The following is a 17,312-nucleotide window of genomic DNA, read 5'->3' as shown; positions in this document are numbered from 1 at the left end:
GTATTCCCTTGCCTTGTTTGCCCTCCCCAAATGCATCACCTCACACTTCTCCGGATTGAATTCCATTTGCCACTTTTCTGCCCACCTGACCAGCCCATTGATATCTTCCTGCAGTCTACAGCTTTCCTCCTCACTAGCAACCACACGGCCAATTTTCGTATCATCTGCAAACTTCTTCATCGAGCCCCCCAACATTCAAGTCCAAATCATTAATATATACCACAAAAAGCAAGGGACCCAGTACTGAGCCTTGTGGGACCCCACTGGAAACGGCCTTCCAGTCGCAAAAACACCCATCAACCATTACCCTTTGCTTCCTGCCACTGAGCCAATTTTGGATCCAACTAGTCACTTCCCCTTGGATCCCATGGACTTTTACTTTTTTGACCAGCCTGCCATGTGGGACCTTGTCAAAAGCCTTGCTAAAATCCATGTACACTACATCAAACGCGTTACCCTCATTGACCCTCCTTGTTATCTGCTCAAAAAATTCAATCAAATTAGTCAGACATGACCTTCCCTCAACAAATTCATGTCGACTGTCCTTCATTAACCCGTGCCCTTCTAAATTACGATTTCTGCTGTCCCTCAGAATTGATTCCAATAATTTGCCCACCACCGAGGTTAGACTGATTGGCCTGTAATTACTCGGTCTATCTCTTTCTTTTAAACAACGGTACAACGTTAGCAGTCCTCCAATCCTCCAGCACCAGGCCTGTAGCCAGGGAGGATTGGAAAATGATGGTCAGAGCCTCCGCTATTTCCTCCCTTGCTTCTCTTAACAGGTCCCAATGCCCAAGGAATCTAAAGCCCTCCCTCCTGCACCATCTCTGCAGCCACACATTCATCTGCTCTATCCTCCTATTTCTACACTCGCTAGCGTGTGGCACCAGGAGTAATCCAGAGATTACTACCTTTGAGGTCCTGCTTATTAATATCTTTCCTAACTCCTTAAAATCTGCCTGCAAGACCTCATCCCTCTTTCTACCTCTGTCGTTGGTACCGATATGGACCACGACCTCTGGCTGTTCACCCTCCCCCTCCAGAATGTTCTGCAGCCGCTCGGTGACATATTTGATGTGGGATGGAATAGGATATGGTTTGGAGGTGGTGTAACAAAGGTTCACTAGATTGCTTCCTGGAATGAGAGGCTTCAAGGAGATTTAGACAAGTTGAGTGAATGGTCAAATACATGGCAGATGCATGGATAAATGTGAAGTTATCTACTTCGGACGGAAAAACAGAAAGGCAGAGTATTATTTAAATGGTGATAAATTGGGAAATGTTGATGTACAAAGGGACCTGGGTATCCTTATATACCAGTCACTGAAAGCAAACATGTTGGTGCAGCAAGCAGTCAGGAAGGCAAATGGTATGTTGGCCTTCATTGCAAGAGGATTTGAGTACAGGAGCAAGGATGTCTTACTGCAGTTATACAGGGCCTTGGTGAGACCACACCTGGAGTATTGTGTGCAGTTTTGGTCTCCTTACCTAAGAAAGGATATACTTGCCATAGAGGGAGTGCAGCGAAGGTTCACCAGACTGATTCCTGGGATGGCAGGACTGTCGTATGAGGAGATACTGGGTCGACTTGGCCTTTATCCACTAGAGTTTAGAAAAATGAGAGGGGATCTCATTGAAACATATAAAATTCTGACAGGGCTAGACCAACTGGATGCAGGGAGGATGTTTCCCCTGGCTGGGGGGTCCAGAACGAGGGGTCACAGTCTCAGGATACGGGGTAGGACATTTAGGACTGAGATGAGGAGAAATTTCTTCACTCAGAGGGTGGTGAACCTGTGGAATTCTCTACCACAGAAGGCTGTGGAGGCCAAGTCACTGAATATATTTAAAAAGGAGCTAGATAGATTTCTAGACACAGAAGACATCAAGGGGTATGGGGAGAGAGCAGGAATATGGTATTGAGATAGAGGATCAGCCATGATCATATTGAATGGCGGAGCAGGCAAATGGTCTACTCCTGCTCCTAGTTTCTATGTTTCTATCTCGGAGGGTTGTGGGCTGGAGGAGGTTACAGAGATAGGGAGGGGTGAGGCCATGGAGGGATTTGAAAACAAGGATGAGAATTTTAAAATCACGGCATGCCTGAACTGGAAGCCAATGTAGGTCAGCGAGCACAGGAGTGATGGGAGAACGGGACTTGGTGCGAGTTAGGATACGGGTGGCAGAGTTTTGGATGAGTTGAGATTTACAGAAGATGGGAGGGCGGCCAGGACAGCATTCTCAGTAGGAAAGCCTCTAACCTCCACTCTGTGTCTCTCCTCTACGATGTGCGGATATCACAGACACCACAAAGAAGACATATTTCATCAGGGACACTGGTACTGGCACAAATCTTCATTCATTTCCATGGGCATTACTCACCATTCACATAAAACACTCGCGTCTTGTTCCCTTCCTCAAGGAACAGCTTTTTAGATTCATCGGAAGTGGCTGTTTCTGAAAACCAGATCTTCTTGGCTTTGGGTCTGGCCTCTGTGTCGGAAAGCTGTTTGCTGACATCTTCATCTTGCGAACTGCCCAAAACATCGGGAGTACTGGTTTCGAAGAGCTCGGTGGAGCGACAGTAACTGGGGACTTTGGTTGGCTGTGCTCCACTGAGAGAGGTGTTGAAGTTCAGTGAGTGGGAATCATCGGACAATGAAAGGGTGAGAAGATTCTCGAGGGTTGGACTTGACGGCCGGTTGTGATGATCCTGCAAATCACTGGGGCCACTTTGCTCTGGTGAACTGCACAATGTTGAACCTAAACAAAATTAATAACAAATATAAATGAAATTACAAGAGAGAAAAAAATGTAACAATCCCCTGCCTTGACTTGTTGGTTTTGCACATATAAATTATCATGCATTGACCATGCAACAGCTAGATTTATCTGGTGCCCAAATTAGGCTCCAACACTGGCAATGTCATTGCGTTATACCTGTCCTGTACAGGGGGAGCTGTGTCCCACAGTTAGCCTGTGTTATACCTGTCCTGTACAGGGGGAGCTGTGTCCCACAGTTAGCCTGTGTTATACCTGTCCTGTACAGGGGGAGCTGTGTCCCACAGTTAGCCTGTGTTATACCTGTCCTGCACAGAGAGAGCTGTGTCCCACAGTTAGCCTGTGTTATACCTGTCCTGCACAGAGAGAGCTGTGTCCCACAATTAGCCTGTGTTATACCTGGTCTGTACAGAGAGAGCTGTGTCCCACAGTTAGCCTGTGTTATACCTGGTCTGTACAGAGAGAGCTGTGTCCCACAGTTAGCCTGTGTTATACCTGTCCTGCACAGAGAGAGCTGTGTCCCACAATTAGCCTGTGTTATACCTGGTCTGTACAGAGAGAGCTGGGTCCCACAGTTAGCCTGTGTTATACCTGGTCTGTACAGAGAGCACGGTGTCCCACAGTTAGCCTGTGTTATACCTGTTCTGTACAGAGAGCACGGTGTCCCATAGTTAGCCTGTGTTATACCTGGTCTGTACAGAGAGCTGTGTCCCACAGTTAGCCTGTGTTATACCTGGTCTGTACAGAGAGAGCTGTGTCCCACAGTTAGCCTGTATTATACCTGGTCTGTACAGAGGGAGCTGGGTCCCACAGTTAGCCTGTGTTATACCTGTTCTATACAGAGACAGCTGTGTCCCACAGTTAGCCTGTGTTATACCTGGTCTGTACAGGGAGAGCACGGTGTCCCACAGTTAGCCTGTGTTATACCTGGTCTGTACAGAGAGAGCTGTGTCCCACAGTTAGTCTGCATTATACCTGGTCTGTACAGAGAGAGCTGTGTCCCACAGTTAGCCTGTATTATACCTGGTCTGTACAGAGAGAGCTGTGTCCCACAGTTAGCCTGTATTATACCTGGTCTGTACAGAGAGCTGTGTCCCACAGTTAGCCTGTGTTATACCTGGTCTGTACAGGGAGAGCTGTGTCCCACAGTTAGCCTGTGTTATACCTGGTCTGTATAGAGAGAGCTGTGTCCCACAGTTAGCCTGTGTTATACCCGGTCTGTACAGGGGGAGCCGTGTCCTGCAACTAACTTGTGCTATGTCTGATTTGGGAAAACTTAATGTTGACATTGGGGTGAAAGTTTTCCATTCTCCAGCACTAAACTCCCTCATTTATGACAAGCACAAAACACGCCACTGCCAAATGAACAAACACCCAAATGCAGACTGATACCAAGTGATCAAAACCGAAGCAATATGAGGTTTTATTGACTGTTTAATATTGAGGAATCTCCTGACGTTCCTCATAGATTGGTTAAGATTGTCAATCCAGTGCACAATCACAAAGCACAAAGAAAGAGCTCTGGTGTGAGAAACAATGTTTAAAATGTTCCTGTCTGAACTTAAATTATATTCTCCTAACAGAATATAATAACACTAGTTAAATGGCTGTCTCAATTTCTATTTACACAATCTACTTGTGCAGTCACTCCAGCTATAAATCTATTCCACATAATCTCAAATCTTGTTTCAGGTTTGCTAATTTTATATTGATACTCTTTAATGGGAGGAGGAGATGATGGCGGAGTCCAGCACGTGAGTGCAAAAGACAAGGCTGAAGCGTTTGCAACCATCTTCAGCCTGAAGTGCCGAGTGGATGATCCATCTCAGCCACCTCCCGATATCCCCACCATCACAGAAGCCAGTCTTCAGCCAATTCGATTCACTCCATGTGATATCAAGAAACGGCTGAGTGCACTGGATACAGCAAAGGCTATGGGCCCCGACAAAATCCCGACTGTAGTGCTGAAGACTTGTGCTCCAGAACTAGCTGCGCCTCTAGCCAAACTGTTCCAGTACAGCTACAACACTGACATCTACCCGACAATGTGGAAAATTGCCCAGGTATGTCCTGTCCACAAAAAGGACAAATCCAATCCGGCCAATTACCGCCCCATCAGTCTACTCTCGATCATCAGCAAAGTGATGGAAGGTGTCGTCGACAGTGCGAACAAGCGGCACTTACTCACCAATAACCTGCTCAGTGATGCTTAGTTTGGGTTCCGCCAGGACCACTCTGCTCCAGGCCTCATTACAGCCTTGGTCCAAACATGGATAAAGAGTTGAATTCCAGAGGTGAGGTGAGAGTGACTGCCCTTGACATCAAGGCAGCATTTGACCGAGTGTGGCACCAAGGAGCCCTAGTAAAATTGAAGTCAATGGGAATCAGGGGGAAAACTCTCCAGTGGCTGGAGTCATATCTAGCACAAAGGAAGATGGTAGTGGTTGTTGGAGGCCAATCATCTCAGCCCCAGGACATTGCTGCAGGAATTCCTCAGGGCAGTGTCCTAGGCCCAACCATCTTCAGCTGCTTCATCAATGACCTTCCCTCCATCATAAGGTCAGAAATGGGGATGTTCGCTGATGATTGCACAGTGTTCAGTTCCATTCGCAACACCTCAGATAATGAAGCAGTCCGAGCCCGCATGCAGCAAGACCTGGACAACATCCAGGCTTGGGCTCATAAGTGACAAGTAACATTCACGCCAGACAAGTGCCAGGCAATGACCATCTCCAACACGGGAGAGTCTAACCACCTCCCCTTGACATTCAACGGCATTACCATCGCCGAATCCCCCACCATCAACATCCTGGGGGTCACCATTGACCAGAAACTTATCTGGACCAGCCATATAAATACTGTAGCTACAAGAGCAGGTCAGAGGCTGGGTATTCTGTAGCGAGTGACTCACCTCTTGACTCCCCAAAGCCTTTCCACCATCTACAAGGCACAAGTCAGGAGTGTGATGGAATACTCTCCACTTGCCTGGATGAGTTCAGTTACAACAACACTCAAAAAGCTCGACGCCATCCAGGACAAAGCAGACCGCTTGATTGGCACCCCATCCATCACCCTAAACATTCACTCCCTTCACCACCAGCGCACAGTGGCTGCAGTGTGTACCATCCACAGAATGCTTTGCAGCAACTAGCCAAGGCTTCTTCGACAGCACCTCCCAAACCCACGACCTCTACCACCTAGAAGGACAAGAGCAGCAGGCACATGGGAACAACACCACCTGCACATTCCCCTCCAAGTCACACACCATCCCGACTTGGAAATATATCGCTGTTCCTTCATCGTCACTGGGTCAAAATCCTGGAACTCCCTTCCTAACAACACTGTGGGAGAACCTTCACCACACGGACTGCAGCGGTTCAAGAAGGTGGCTCACCACCACCTTCTCAAGGGCAATTCGGGATGTGCAATAAATGCTGGCCTTGCCAGCGACGCCCGCATCCCATGAATGAATAAAAAAAATAATAGGTCCTTACACTTAAATTAAATAATCCCTGCACCTACATTATTCATTCCTTAAAAGGCTACTTCTCTCAACTTTTTTAACCGATGAATAGTTCAGTTCTGTGCGTCTCTCTTCATAGCTTGGCACCTTGAGTTGTGGAATCTTCCTTGTTGCTGTTCTCGGAATTTCGAATGTACCCTTTGGGTGCCTAAAACTGTACACAATATTCCAAATGAGGCGAGAATAACTTGTAATCAAAATGCTCTTGAAATGTATCTCATTACAAGACCAGCTTTGTTGGTAACAAATTCAAATTGATTGGATATTTTCAGTGGTTAACACTGACACTCCTTTGCCTATAGGAACAGGAGTAGACCATTCAGCACTCCAGGCCCATTCCACTATTCTGTCCTCACAATTTAACCCTTTTAGCCCCAGTATCATTCTGGTGAATCTGCGCTGTACCCCTTCCAAGGCCAATATATCCTTCCTGAGATGCGGTGCCCTGAACTGAATGCAGTATCTCCAGATGGATTCTGACCAAGACTCTGTACAGTTGAAGCAAAACTTCCTCCCCTTTGTACTCCAGACTCCTTGAGATACAGGCCAACATTCCATTTGTCGTTTTGATTACTTTTTGATTGTGCACTAGCTTTTAGTGATTTGTGTACTTGGACATCCAAATCCCTTTGATCCTCCATAGTACCTAGTCTCTCATTGTATAGAAAATATTCTGATTTGTCTTTCTTGGACCCAAAGTGATGACCTCACACTTTTCCACATTGAACACCATCTGCCCCAGTTTTGCCCACTCACTGAATCCATCAATGGCCCTTTGCAACTTTCTGCTCCCATCTACACAACTTACTGTGCCTCTTAACTTAATGTCATCAGCAAACTTAGATATACACCTCTATATTCCTTCATCCAAGTCATTAATATACATGGTGAAAAGCTGAGGCCCCAGTACAGATCCTTAGGGAACACATACATCAAACACAAGTTTCATTTTCCAATGTAAATTACCTATATTATTTTCCAGTCAATGTGAAGCTGTTTCCAACCAAGGCTAATGATGTAGAAATGCATTTTAAGTGCTCTTGATTAACTATCAAAACAAGTTATTCTAATTTTTTTTTAAAGAAGCATTTGTGAGACGACTTTGGGAATATTTCGTGCCGATCTGGGAACACTACATTCAGAAGAATATCAATTTATTGGATAAGGATCAGAGATGAGAAACATTTCAGTGTGCAAAGTGCCCAAATTTGCAGACAATACCAAACTGGGAGAAGTGGAATACGATGAAATTAATGTGCACAAATTCAAAAGGATCTTGACAAGGATCGATCAATGGGTGGGGAAATGGCAGATACAGTTTAATGCGGTGAAATGTAGGGTTAGGAGATTTGGCAGAGGGAAGGTTGATGTGGATTACGTGATAAATGGTCCATTTTACCAAAGCTTGACACGCGAGTGAAGGGCTGGGAGTGTGAGGAGAGGGTCCCCTTGTACTGGGAGGGTGAGGAGAGGGTCCCCTTGTACTGGGAGGGTGAGGAGAGTGTCCCCTTGTACTGGGAGGGTGAGGAGAGGGTCCCCTTGTACTGGGAGGGTGAGGAGAGGGTCCCCTTGTACTGGGAGGGTGAGGAGAGGGTCCCCTTGTACTGGGAGGGTGAGAGGAGGGTACCCCTGTACTGGGAGGGTGAGGGGAGAATTCCCCTGTACTGGGAGGATGAGGGGAGTGTCCCCTGTACTGAGAGGATGAGGGGAGTGTCCCCTGTATTAGGAGCGTGAGGGGAGGGTCCCCCTGTACTGGGAGGATGAGGGGAGGGTCCCCTGTACTGGGAAGATGAGGGGAGGGTCCCCCTGTACTGGGATGGTGGGGGGAAGGTCCCCTGTACTAGTAGTGTGAGGGGTGGGTCCCCTGTACTGGGAAGATGAGGGTAGGGTTCCCCTGTACTGGGATGGTGGGGGGACGGTCCCCTGTACTAGTAGTGTGAGGGGAGGGTCCCTTGTACTGGTAGGGTGAGGGGAGGTTCCCCTGTACTGGGATGGTGGGGGGAGGGTCCCTTGTACTAGTAGTGTGAGGGGAGGGTCCCCTGTACTGGGAGTGTGTGAGGGGAGGGTCCCCTGTGATTGGGGGAGATTCCCCTTTTATTGGGGTGGGGAGGCTGACAGGGTATCACACCATACAGGTCTCCACAATCTATCCTCTTGGGATGTTGCTTGCAAAAAACTAGTGAAAGAGTTTGGTGAGACAGTGTGTATTCCTCCTGTAACAATATTGGCTGCTGCTTGCTAGTTATTATATAGTAATCCTCAAAGCAATTCCACTGTTATACCCAGTATTAATTTAAGCACAAGGGGTCATATTTACAAATTAAGGTTAACAAAAGAAATTAGGAAATGCAGAAGGAATCTTTTAACTAAAAGGACGGTGAGTTTGTGGAATAGATTACGAGTGGTGGAACTTAAATGGGTTTCAAGAAGGAATTGGACAGGTTCTTGTCAACAAATGGGATTCAGAATTCTTACAAATGCACCAAGGGAATACTGCGGATCGATGGGCTAGATGGCCAGTAGGTCTGCTCCTGTCTGAAGCTGTTACTATAACTGTAAAAGGGTCAGGGAGGAAGTTAGAACTCCATAAAGATAAAAGTGTGAAATCATTGAGGGTGATGGTAAAATAGTATAATTACTTAACGATTATTTTCTATAACTATTCATTGGAGAGTAAAATACTGGTTTACAATCAGTTATTGTGGTACCACATTTGGTAATTGGTGTGGAGGATGCATTCGATAGGCTAAGTGGACTGAATCACCTGGGTCAAATGCCATGTATCCTAGAGTGCTGAATGACACTAGGGAAGAAATTTGTGGGGCACTGGCCAGAGCTATGAAAGAATCATTGGGTACTGAAGAGGTTCCACTGGATTGGAATTAAGCAAACATAGTAACAATATTTAAGAAGGGGACGAATCTGACCCACCATATTACAGTCCCATGATTCAACAACAATAACGGGCAAAATGCTAGAAACCAAACTAAGGAGTAGGCTGGAGGAGTCACAATTTCGAAATAGTTTAATAAGAAATGGCCAGCAAAGACTTAGAAAGGAAAGGTCCTGCTTGACAAACCTCCTGAACTTCTTTGAGGACATTACAAATGGGAAGTAGAATAATGGAACTTCCTTTGGTATAGTTTACTTAGACTTTCAGAAAGCCTTTGATAAGGTCCCACATGGGTAACTTCAAATCAAACTAAAATCAATGGCATTCTAGAGTACAGTGTGGGAATGATTAAGAAACAAAACCAAAGTAGGAAGCCGACAGTGCTTATGAAAGGTGTAGCCAGTGTCAAACTGGGGGAAGATGCTAAGTACTTGCATCCCAATTGTTTCTTCTCTACATAAATGACCTGGATGCAGGAAACAATTGTAGTTCGTTAAATCTGCAAACAAGAGTAAAAAATGGTGTGTAGTGGGGACAGATGACGCAGTTAACGTTCTGTGGGAGGAGGATGTGCTTGGGTGTGAATTGCTCCATTAAAAAGTGGACAACGTAGTGTCATATGAACATGTGAAGTATTTGTATGATTACATTGGCAACAGGAATTTTTAGGCTTAGATCCGTTGTATAGTTGGGCAGAGAAATAGTAAATAAAATGTAATGCTGATGAATGCAAGTAGATGTCGAATAAATTAAATGCCTTTGAATGATAGTAGACGCATCACATTCAATGTTGAGATACTATCGAGAAGCAATTAAGGACTGAAAGAGAATGCTGGGATAGAAAGCCAGACCAGAGAAGTGTAAGTCTACAAAAGTTATACTGAAATGTTACAATGCACTTATCAAGACCACACTTGGAGTATTGTGTTCAATTTTGTTTGTCACACTTCAAAAGGGATATACATTCATTGATGAGGATGTAGAGCAGAGCAATGAGAATGATCCTAAATGTAAAGGAATGAGCTATACAGTTGGATTATAGTCTGGCCAAGGTGGAGTATCAGTGGTATGGGCTTTGATGGGCTAAATGACCTTTTCTTGTCCATGACATTTTGTACAGCTTGAAGTTATGAAGAGAATCACAGAGCTGTATATTATTGGATGTCTAGAGGTATTAGGTGTTGGAAAGTTTCTTCACTCTCTCTCCTATTGCTGCCACACTACAGCAGATCAGATCGACTGCTGTTGGTGGGCAACGATGAGCTGGCAAATTGCTGGACAGTTAGGGAGTTGGTTTTGGTAAGGTGGGGAAGAGAGCGGAGGGAGCTGCTGTTAGTGAGCCAGACAGCCTGTGTTTGCCTTTACAAACTCAGACAAATGTACACTACCAGCAGGGAGTCTCACTGGGTGCAGACGTGCTGCAGGCAATTTTCTGCAATTTCCCGATATGTTTGGCTAGGGGACGGTGTTCCCCGTCATTAGTGTGCATTCGTAAAATGGGCCCTATAATGTTTAAAATTGGGGGCTGGAATAGCATTTATAGATGCCACATGAAGAAGAAACCAATGCAAGCTCTCCTGAAGACTCCATCCTCTTATCCAGTAGTTAGCTGAGACTCAGGCACCAACGGTCTCAGATTTGATCCTTAGTCGGTGATCTCAATTGAGGTCGTACTGGGGCACTATAAGTGGGCGCACCTTCCTCGGGTTAAGAATAGGAAAATCCCTGACTGACAAGTCTTCAACACTATTCAGCATCCCTTGATGGAAGTGCGCATGTGAAGGCAGGATCTGGCTTAACTGAATCCTGGTGGTTGAATAGCCCGTTAAGGCTTATATATGAATAATGGCATTTATACAAGGTACCGGAAGGTGACTGGTGACATGGAACTGAACCCCAGTAGGTGCAGGTTAGTGTTTGATATAATAGGAAAAATAGCATGACCATATAGAAATCAGTTTTAATATCTTTGTCTTATGAGAATGTATTCTGTGTGATAGAGGCTGACACAAGGTTAAGAGTAGTCATTAGGATTCTGCAGAATGCAAAGAAAGCAGAAGGTATCAGGTTATTGCAATTTAAGAAGCATCAAAGGGTTTGTGTGAGAATTATAGCTAGTTTGGAGTCAACGTATCTATGTTTCATCTGTTGTTATTGTGTTAAGGTGTGGTATTTATAACCTTGCAAAATTGCCTCAACTTCAGCTGATAAGAAATGAACAAAGCCTCTATTCCAGTGTAAACAATTTTACAACACCAAGTTATAGTCCAGCAATTTTATTTTAAATTCACATCGTGGAGCATCGTTCACCTGAGGAAGGAGGAAGCCTCCGAAAGCTTGTGAATTTAAAATAAAATTGCTGGACTATAACTTGGTGTTGTAAAATTGTTTACAATTGTCAACCCCAGTCCATCACCGGCATCTCCACATCTATTCCAGTGGGAATGGGGTGCATGTGGTGCCACAATGGCATCTACTGGTGTAGTAACATATGACACAAAGATTCATGACAATAATCTCAGGATTGATAGGTTCAGGGCAAGTCATCTGACCTTGTCCATCTAGGTGTGTAAATAAGTTCACTTCCAGTAATCCCTTGGTATTCCATGCTGAGAACTCGCCCAGATTGGTTAGGAGTTTGCTTACCTGGTGGATATACTACTATGAAGCATTTAGATGGATTGCTTGCTTGTAATTTGTCAATATTAATAAAACCAACAAGATAATTTATCTCTGGTGGCCGAACCTATATAGTTTGGATTAATCTACTCGGTTGATCGAACATAAGGACAGGAAAGAGAATTTAGAGAAAAAAAATTGGCAAAGAAAAATGAAATCATTTAAATAAAACTTTTGCTCTGCAAGTCTTACTATTAAAAATAAGATGCTTCATTGTAGATGGATCATTCATCCGTGGGATGAGTGTACCTCAGGTTTGAGTTACCCGCCCTCTTACAGGCCCATAAAGAGGACAAATGATTGATTACCTCGTGTTGCTGCAGTTGTGGTGGAGTGACTAAAATTTGAGAAACAGGTTGGCTTCTGTCCAAGCAGTGGTGCACAGCTGGAGGACAGCAGATTACGCAGCTCCTCGTTTTCTTTCAGGAGGGTAATCTGCCGCTTTAATGCTTTGTTTTCTGCAGTCAGCTTCAAATTATCTCGCCGAATCTTTTCAGCATCGTCACACATGGTCACAAACAATGTTTTTTAAAAATGAGCACCTCAGGAGCCAGGCAAGTACCTGGCATTCACTCAGCTCAGTCTGGAAGACCCAGAGCATGGGCATTGTCACATCAGAACACTGGAACATGTCATAAAGGGAATTGTGACCCACCACAAAAAACAAACACAACCAGCCTGTAACTTAACAAATCACACACACTTCAATCATATATTAACAGGGCTCGGTCAAATGGCTATTGATATTCAAAGCAGTCTTTGTAAAGGCCTTGCAGTCAGGATGCAAGGTATGTGGATAGAGATATCATCCCTGCTTTGTGAGCTCCTATGGGTTCTGCTATTATTCGACCTTTTCTGCCGGTGATATCATCCTTTGTGATGCAATTCAATGCAGCTTTTTAGTCCTTCTCCTTCAAGCAGCCCCGATAACTGGCGTTCTTGTTTTGACTGCACATTTCAGCTCACAAATTGCAACAATGAAAAAAATAATATTCCAGCAATGATGTACTCATGTAGTTTTACTACTGTAAGATTAACCTTACATTACTAAAATGTAAGCCTAAAAATTAAAAATCTGTGACATTAGCAGAGGAATGCTTTGCATGTTTGAATGACATTCCTTTGGTCTACTTTAGCAGAGGTGTTTACCCCTTGTATTCTAACCCTTTTTAAAGACTAAGGGCAATCATCATAATGTTGCACAAAGTAAGCAAGGGCAATTCTCTCTGTATTTATGTGATTATAAAGTGTTGTTTTTAATTCAAGCCTATGCATAAATCTGGATAGTTGACAGTGAATAGTAAGGCTGGAATTTGCTCTTGGGGATTGAGAAGATAATGTAAGTTTAAATAGTTTCGTTACACGATCAGAGTCCCACAGTTAAGTTATCGCCCCTGACTCCCTCCAACCGCTATAATTTTTGAAATACCTATCACAATCGCAGAGCATGGAAATTATGTGATGAATGGTTAACATAACAACTTGCAATTATGTAGTGCCTTTAACGTAGTAAAATGTCCCAAGACGTTTCACAGGAACGATTTGCAAACAAAGTTTGACATGAGCCACCTAAGGAGATACTAGGACAGGTGACCAAAAGCTTGGTCAAAGAGGCAGGTTTTAAGGAGCGTCTTAAAGGAGGAGAGAGAGGTGGAGAGTTTATGGGAGAGAATTCCAGAGCTTAGGGTCTAGACAGCTGAAGGTACGGCCGCCAATGGCGGAGCGATTAAAATCGAGGATGCGCAAGAGGCAAGAATTGAAGGAGCGCAGAGATCTCAGAGGGTTGTAGGGCTGGAGGAGGTTACAGGCATACGGAAGGGCGAGGCCGTGGAGGGATTTGAAAACAAGGATGAGAATTTTAAAATCGAGGCTTTCCCGAATCGGCCGCCAATGTAGGTCAGCGAGCACAGGGGTGATGGGAGAACGGGACTTGGTGCGAGTTAGGATACGGGCAGAAGAGCTTTGGATGAGCTCACGTTTATGGAGGGTGGAAGATGGAAGGCAGGCCAGAAGAGCATTGGAATAGTCAAGTCTAGAGGTAACAAAGACATGGATGAGGGTTTCAGCAGCAGATGAGCTGAGGCAGGGCGGAGACGGGTGATGTTATGGAGGTGGAAGTAGGTGGTCTTGGTGATGGAGCGGATGTGTGGTTGGAAGCTCATCTCAGGGTCAAATAGGATGCCAAGGTTGTGAACCGGTGGTTCAGCCTCAGACAGTGGCCAGGGAGAGGAACGTAGGAACAGGAGGAGGCCATTCAGCCCCTCGTGCCTGCTCTGCCATTTGATAAGATCATGGCTGATCTGTGCTCTAACTCCATATACCCGCCTTTGGCCCATATCCCTTAATACCTTTGATTTCCAAAAAGCTATCGATCTCAGATTTAAATTTAGAGGGATGGAGTCGGTGGCTAGGGAACAGAGTTTGTGGCAGGGACCGAAGACAATGGCTTCAGTCTTCCCACTGTTTAGTTGGAAGAAGTTTTTGCTCATTGGACAAGCAATGTGACAAATCAGAGACAGTGGAAGGGTCAAGGGAGGTGGTTGTGAGGTAGAGCTGGGTGTTGTCAGCGTACAGGTGGAACCTGATTTCGGATGATGTTGCTGAGGGGCAGTATGTAGATGAGAAATAGGAGGGGGCCAAGGATAGATCCTTGGGGGACTCCACAGATAAAGGTGCAAAAGCGGGAAGAGAAGCCATTGCAGGTGATTCTCTGACTACGACTGGATAGATAAGAATGGAACCAGGCGAGGGCGGTCCCACCCAGCTGGACGACGGAGGAGAGGCGTTGGAGAGGATGGTGTGGTCAACCGTGTCAAAGGCTGCCGGTCAAGAAGGATGAGGAGGGATAGTTTACTACAGTAGGAGTCGCATAGGATGTCATATGTGACTTTGATCAGGGCCGTTTCAATACTTTGGCTGCAACTGACTGCAAAGAGTGGGAGAAGCAGCTACTGTGACACCATCGTTTCAACATAACAAGAGAGAGCCACAAGGGAGCAAACCTGTCCAATTCGTAGATAGTACCAGATTCGGAGAAGTAGTTGAAATTAAGAATGCAGCCCGGCAACTACAAAATGAATTATGCACAATAACCAGGAATTTCCCCTCCTGATCTACAGTGTTGGGAGTGGTAGGGTGGGCTTTGTGCCATCTGATTGGCTGCCCCATCACTAACCCTCGTAGAGTTTCTGGGGACAGATTCATTTTAGGTTTTTCAGCAGGCCAGCAGACACATGCAGCAACTTAAAGGGCCAGACAGCATCTCCAAAGTCTTCAACTTAGGTTGCCCCCACCGAAGAACTGGCTTTGCTACACTCCGGGTATTTCTCTTGATCCTCCCTCTGGCTGCTATGTTTAAAAACTCCATATTCGGGATTTCCCGTGCCCTCACAATATTGGACACCTGTTGACATTCTTAATGTCCTGGTGACAACGATAGACATTATGACATATGATGTCTCTGTCTTTGTCACCTCACTGGAATATGCTCACCCATCTTTGGGTCTTTCTGATGCCTACCGTCATTTTTGGCAGAAAATACGTCGGCCTAAGAAAATATGTGGGGATCTGGTATTATGGGTCACTACTCAATTTTCCACCCCCCGCCCGCACCAATAGCGCCAACAGCCTGCTGGATAGTCAGAGGAAAATCCTGCCTCATATGTAAGTGGGCGGAAAAGCAGCAGGTGAACTTTAATCCAGACAAGGTAAGATATTGTACATAGGAAGAAAAAATGAGCAACGTATGTAGTTCAAGATGGTGTTAAAAACTTAAGGATTGAGTTGAAGAAGATCTAGGGGTATAAGTAGACCTGGCACTCAACATCTTCAATCAATGCATAGCAGCAATCAACAAAGTAATTAGAATGTTGAACCATACAGCTAGAACAGTAGAGTACAGGGGATGTCATGTTTAAACTAATGGCACTGCCCTGACCACATCTAGAGTACGGTGTCCAGTTCTGGCCACGAGCAGCACTGCTATAAATTTTGGGCCTGCTCTATTCTCTCTGGTACAGCAGGATTGGTCAGTCTTGTAAGTAACATTCAGGATCCTGTATCTCACACGTTCCCTCACGCGCTTCCCCAATCTTTCAGTAGGTGAACTGAAAAGACTTTAGTGAGACAAGGCCAGATATGAACTATTAAATTGCTTTGTTTTGCAGATAGTAGTGAATATACGGAGTAACAGTGGTGACCAAAGCTCACCTTAATCCAACTGACTTTATATCGCTCGAGAACAAGAAAAGTAATAAAATTATGCCACATTAGCCCCATCAGCCGACTCACTCAGTTTTCCTTGGAGCAGAGGAGGCTGAGGGGGGACATGATTGAGGTGTACAAAATTATGAGGGGCACAGATAGGATGGATACTAAGGAGCTTTTTCCCTTCGTTGAGGGTTCTATAACAAGGGGACATAGATTCAAGGTAAAAGGCGGGAGGTTTAGAGGGGATTTGAGAAAGAACTTTTTCACCCAGAGGGTGGTTGGAGTCTGGAACTCACTGCCTGAAAGGGTTGTGGAGGCAGGAACCCTCACAACATTCAAGAAGCATTTGGATGAGCACTTGAAATGCCATAGCATACAAGGCTACGGACCAAATGCTGGAATATGGGATTAGAGTAGACAGGGCTGATGGCCGGCGCGGACACGATGGGCCGAAGGGCCTCTATCCGTGCTGTATAACTCTATGACTATGACTCTATGACTTAACTGCTGCTGGTCAGCCTTCTGATTTTAACTGGCTCTGGGCTTAAGATGGAAGAATTTCTCCTCGTCTAGACCAGGATCCCTTCCAAGACCAATCTGGCGGAGTCTCTCCTAAGAGTATATTGTCAGCAGACATCTCATGCTGGACTCACATCAATAGAATCGTCCCCACCATAATAAGTGTGGATGTTTTGTTAGGCCATCTGAAATAAATTGTTGAGGAAACCTCTTTAATGCCTGGCTCATTACACATCAAATGCACCTCTATTTCAGTGACTGCAGCCTGTGGCTTTTTAAATACCACCCAAATCCTTGTAAAAAATTGATGCAGTAAAAACACGAAATATAACAGGGACATTGAAACACTGGAGGAGGTGCAGAGAAGAACTGCAAGACCACGTGCGTTCCTGGAGGTCATACCATCAGCTGCAATATTGTTTCTCATTCAATCTGAACAAACTTTGACATCTACACTGATCACAGTCTACCAAAATAGCATGAGCAGACTGAGTTATTAAGGAAGACCAGACTTTTTAGCCCTGAGAGAATTCATTAAGTGGAGAGAACATTCTTTAATCTCCAATGAAAAGCGTTGGGGATTGAAATACTTCACCTCCGATAGCCCAAACACTTAACGAGAGATCCCATTTGCCAACAATGGTGAGGAATGTCACAGGTGAATGATATGAAAAGAGCAAACATTTAAAGGTTGCCCTTAATCAA

General features: G+C 45.1%; 1 protein-coding gene across 1 annotated transcript in view; it reads right to left on the bottom strand.

Moving 5' to 3' along the window:
- Positions 1-16,982, bottom strand: part of LOC137323415 (speriolin-like protein) — a 28,236-nt gene extending 11,254 nt beyond the window's left edge. The window contains exons 1-2 of the mRNA XM_067986892.1: positions 16,589-16,982; positions 2,386-2,766 (exon numbers count right to left, since the gene is read on the bottom strand). The gene's annotated coding sequence lies outside the window, so the exon portion shown is untranslated. The remainder of the gene's footprint in view (positions 1-2,385; positions 2,767-16,588) is intronic.
- Positions 16,983-17,312: the final 330 nt, after the last annotated feature.

This window comes from Heptranchias perlo, chromosome 7, assembly GCF_035084215.1.
Source record: "Heptranchias perlo isolate sHepPer1 chromosome 7, sHepPer1.hap1, whole genome shotgun sequence".
NCBI lineage: Eukaryota > Metazoa > Chordata > Chondrichthyes > Hexanchiformes > Hexanchidae > Heptranchias > Heptranchias perlo.
The sequence above is the reverse complement of the archived record's forward strand: the minus strand, read 5'-3'. Positions and strand labels throughout refer to the sequence as shown.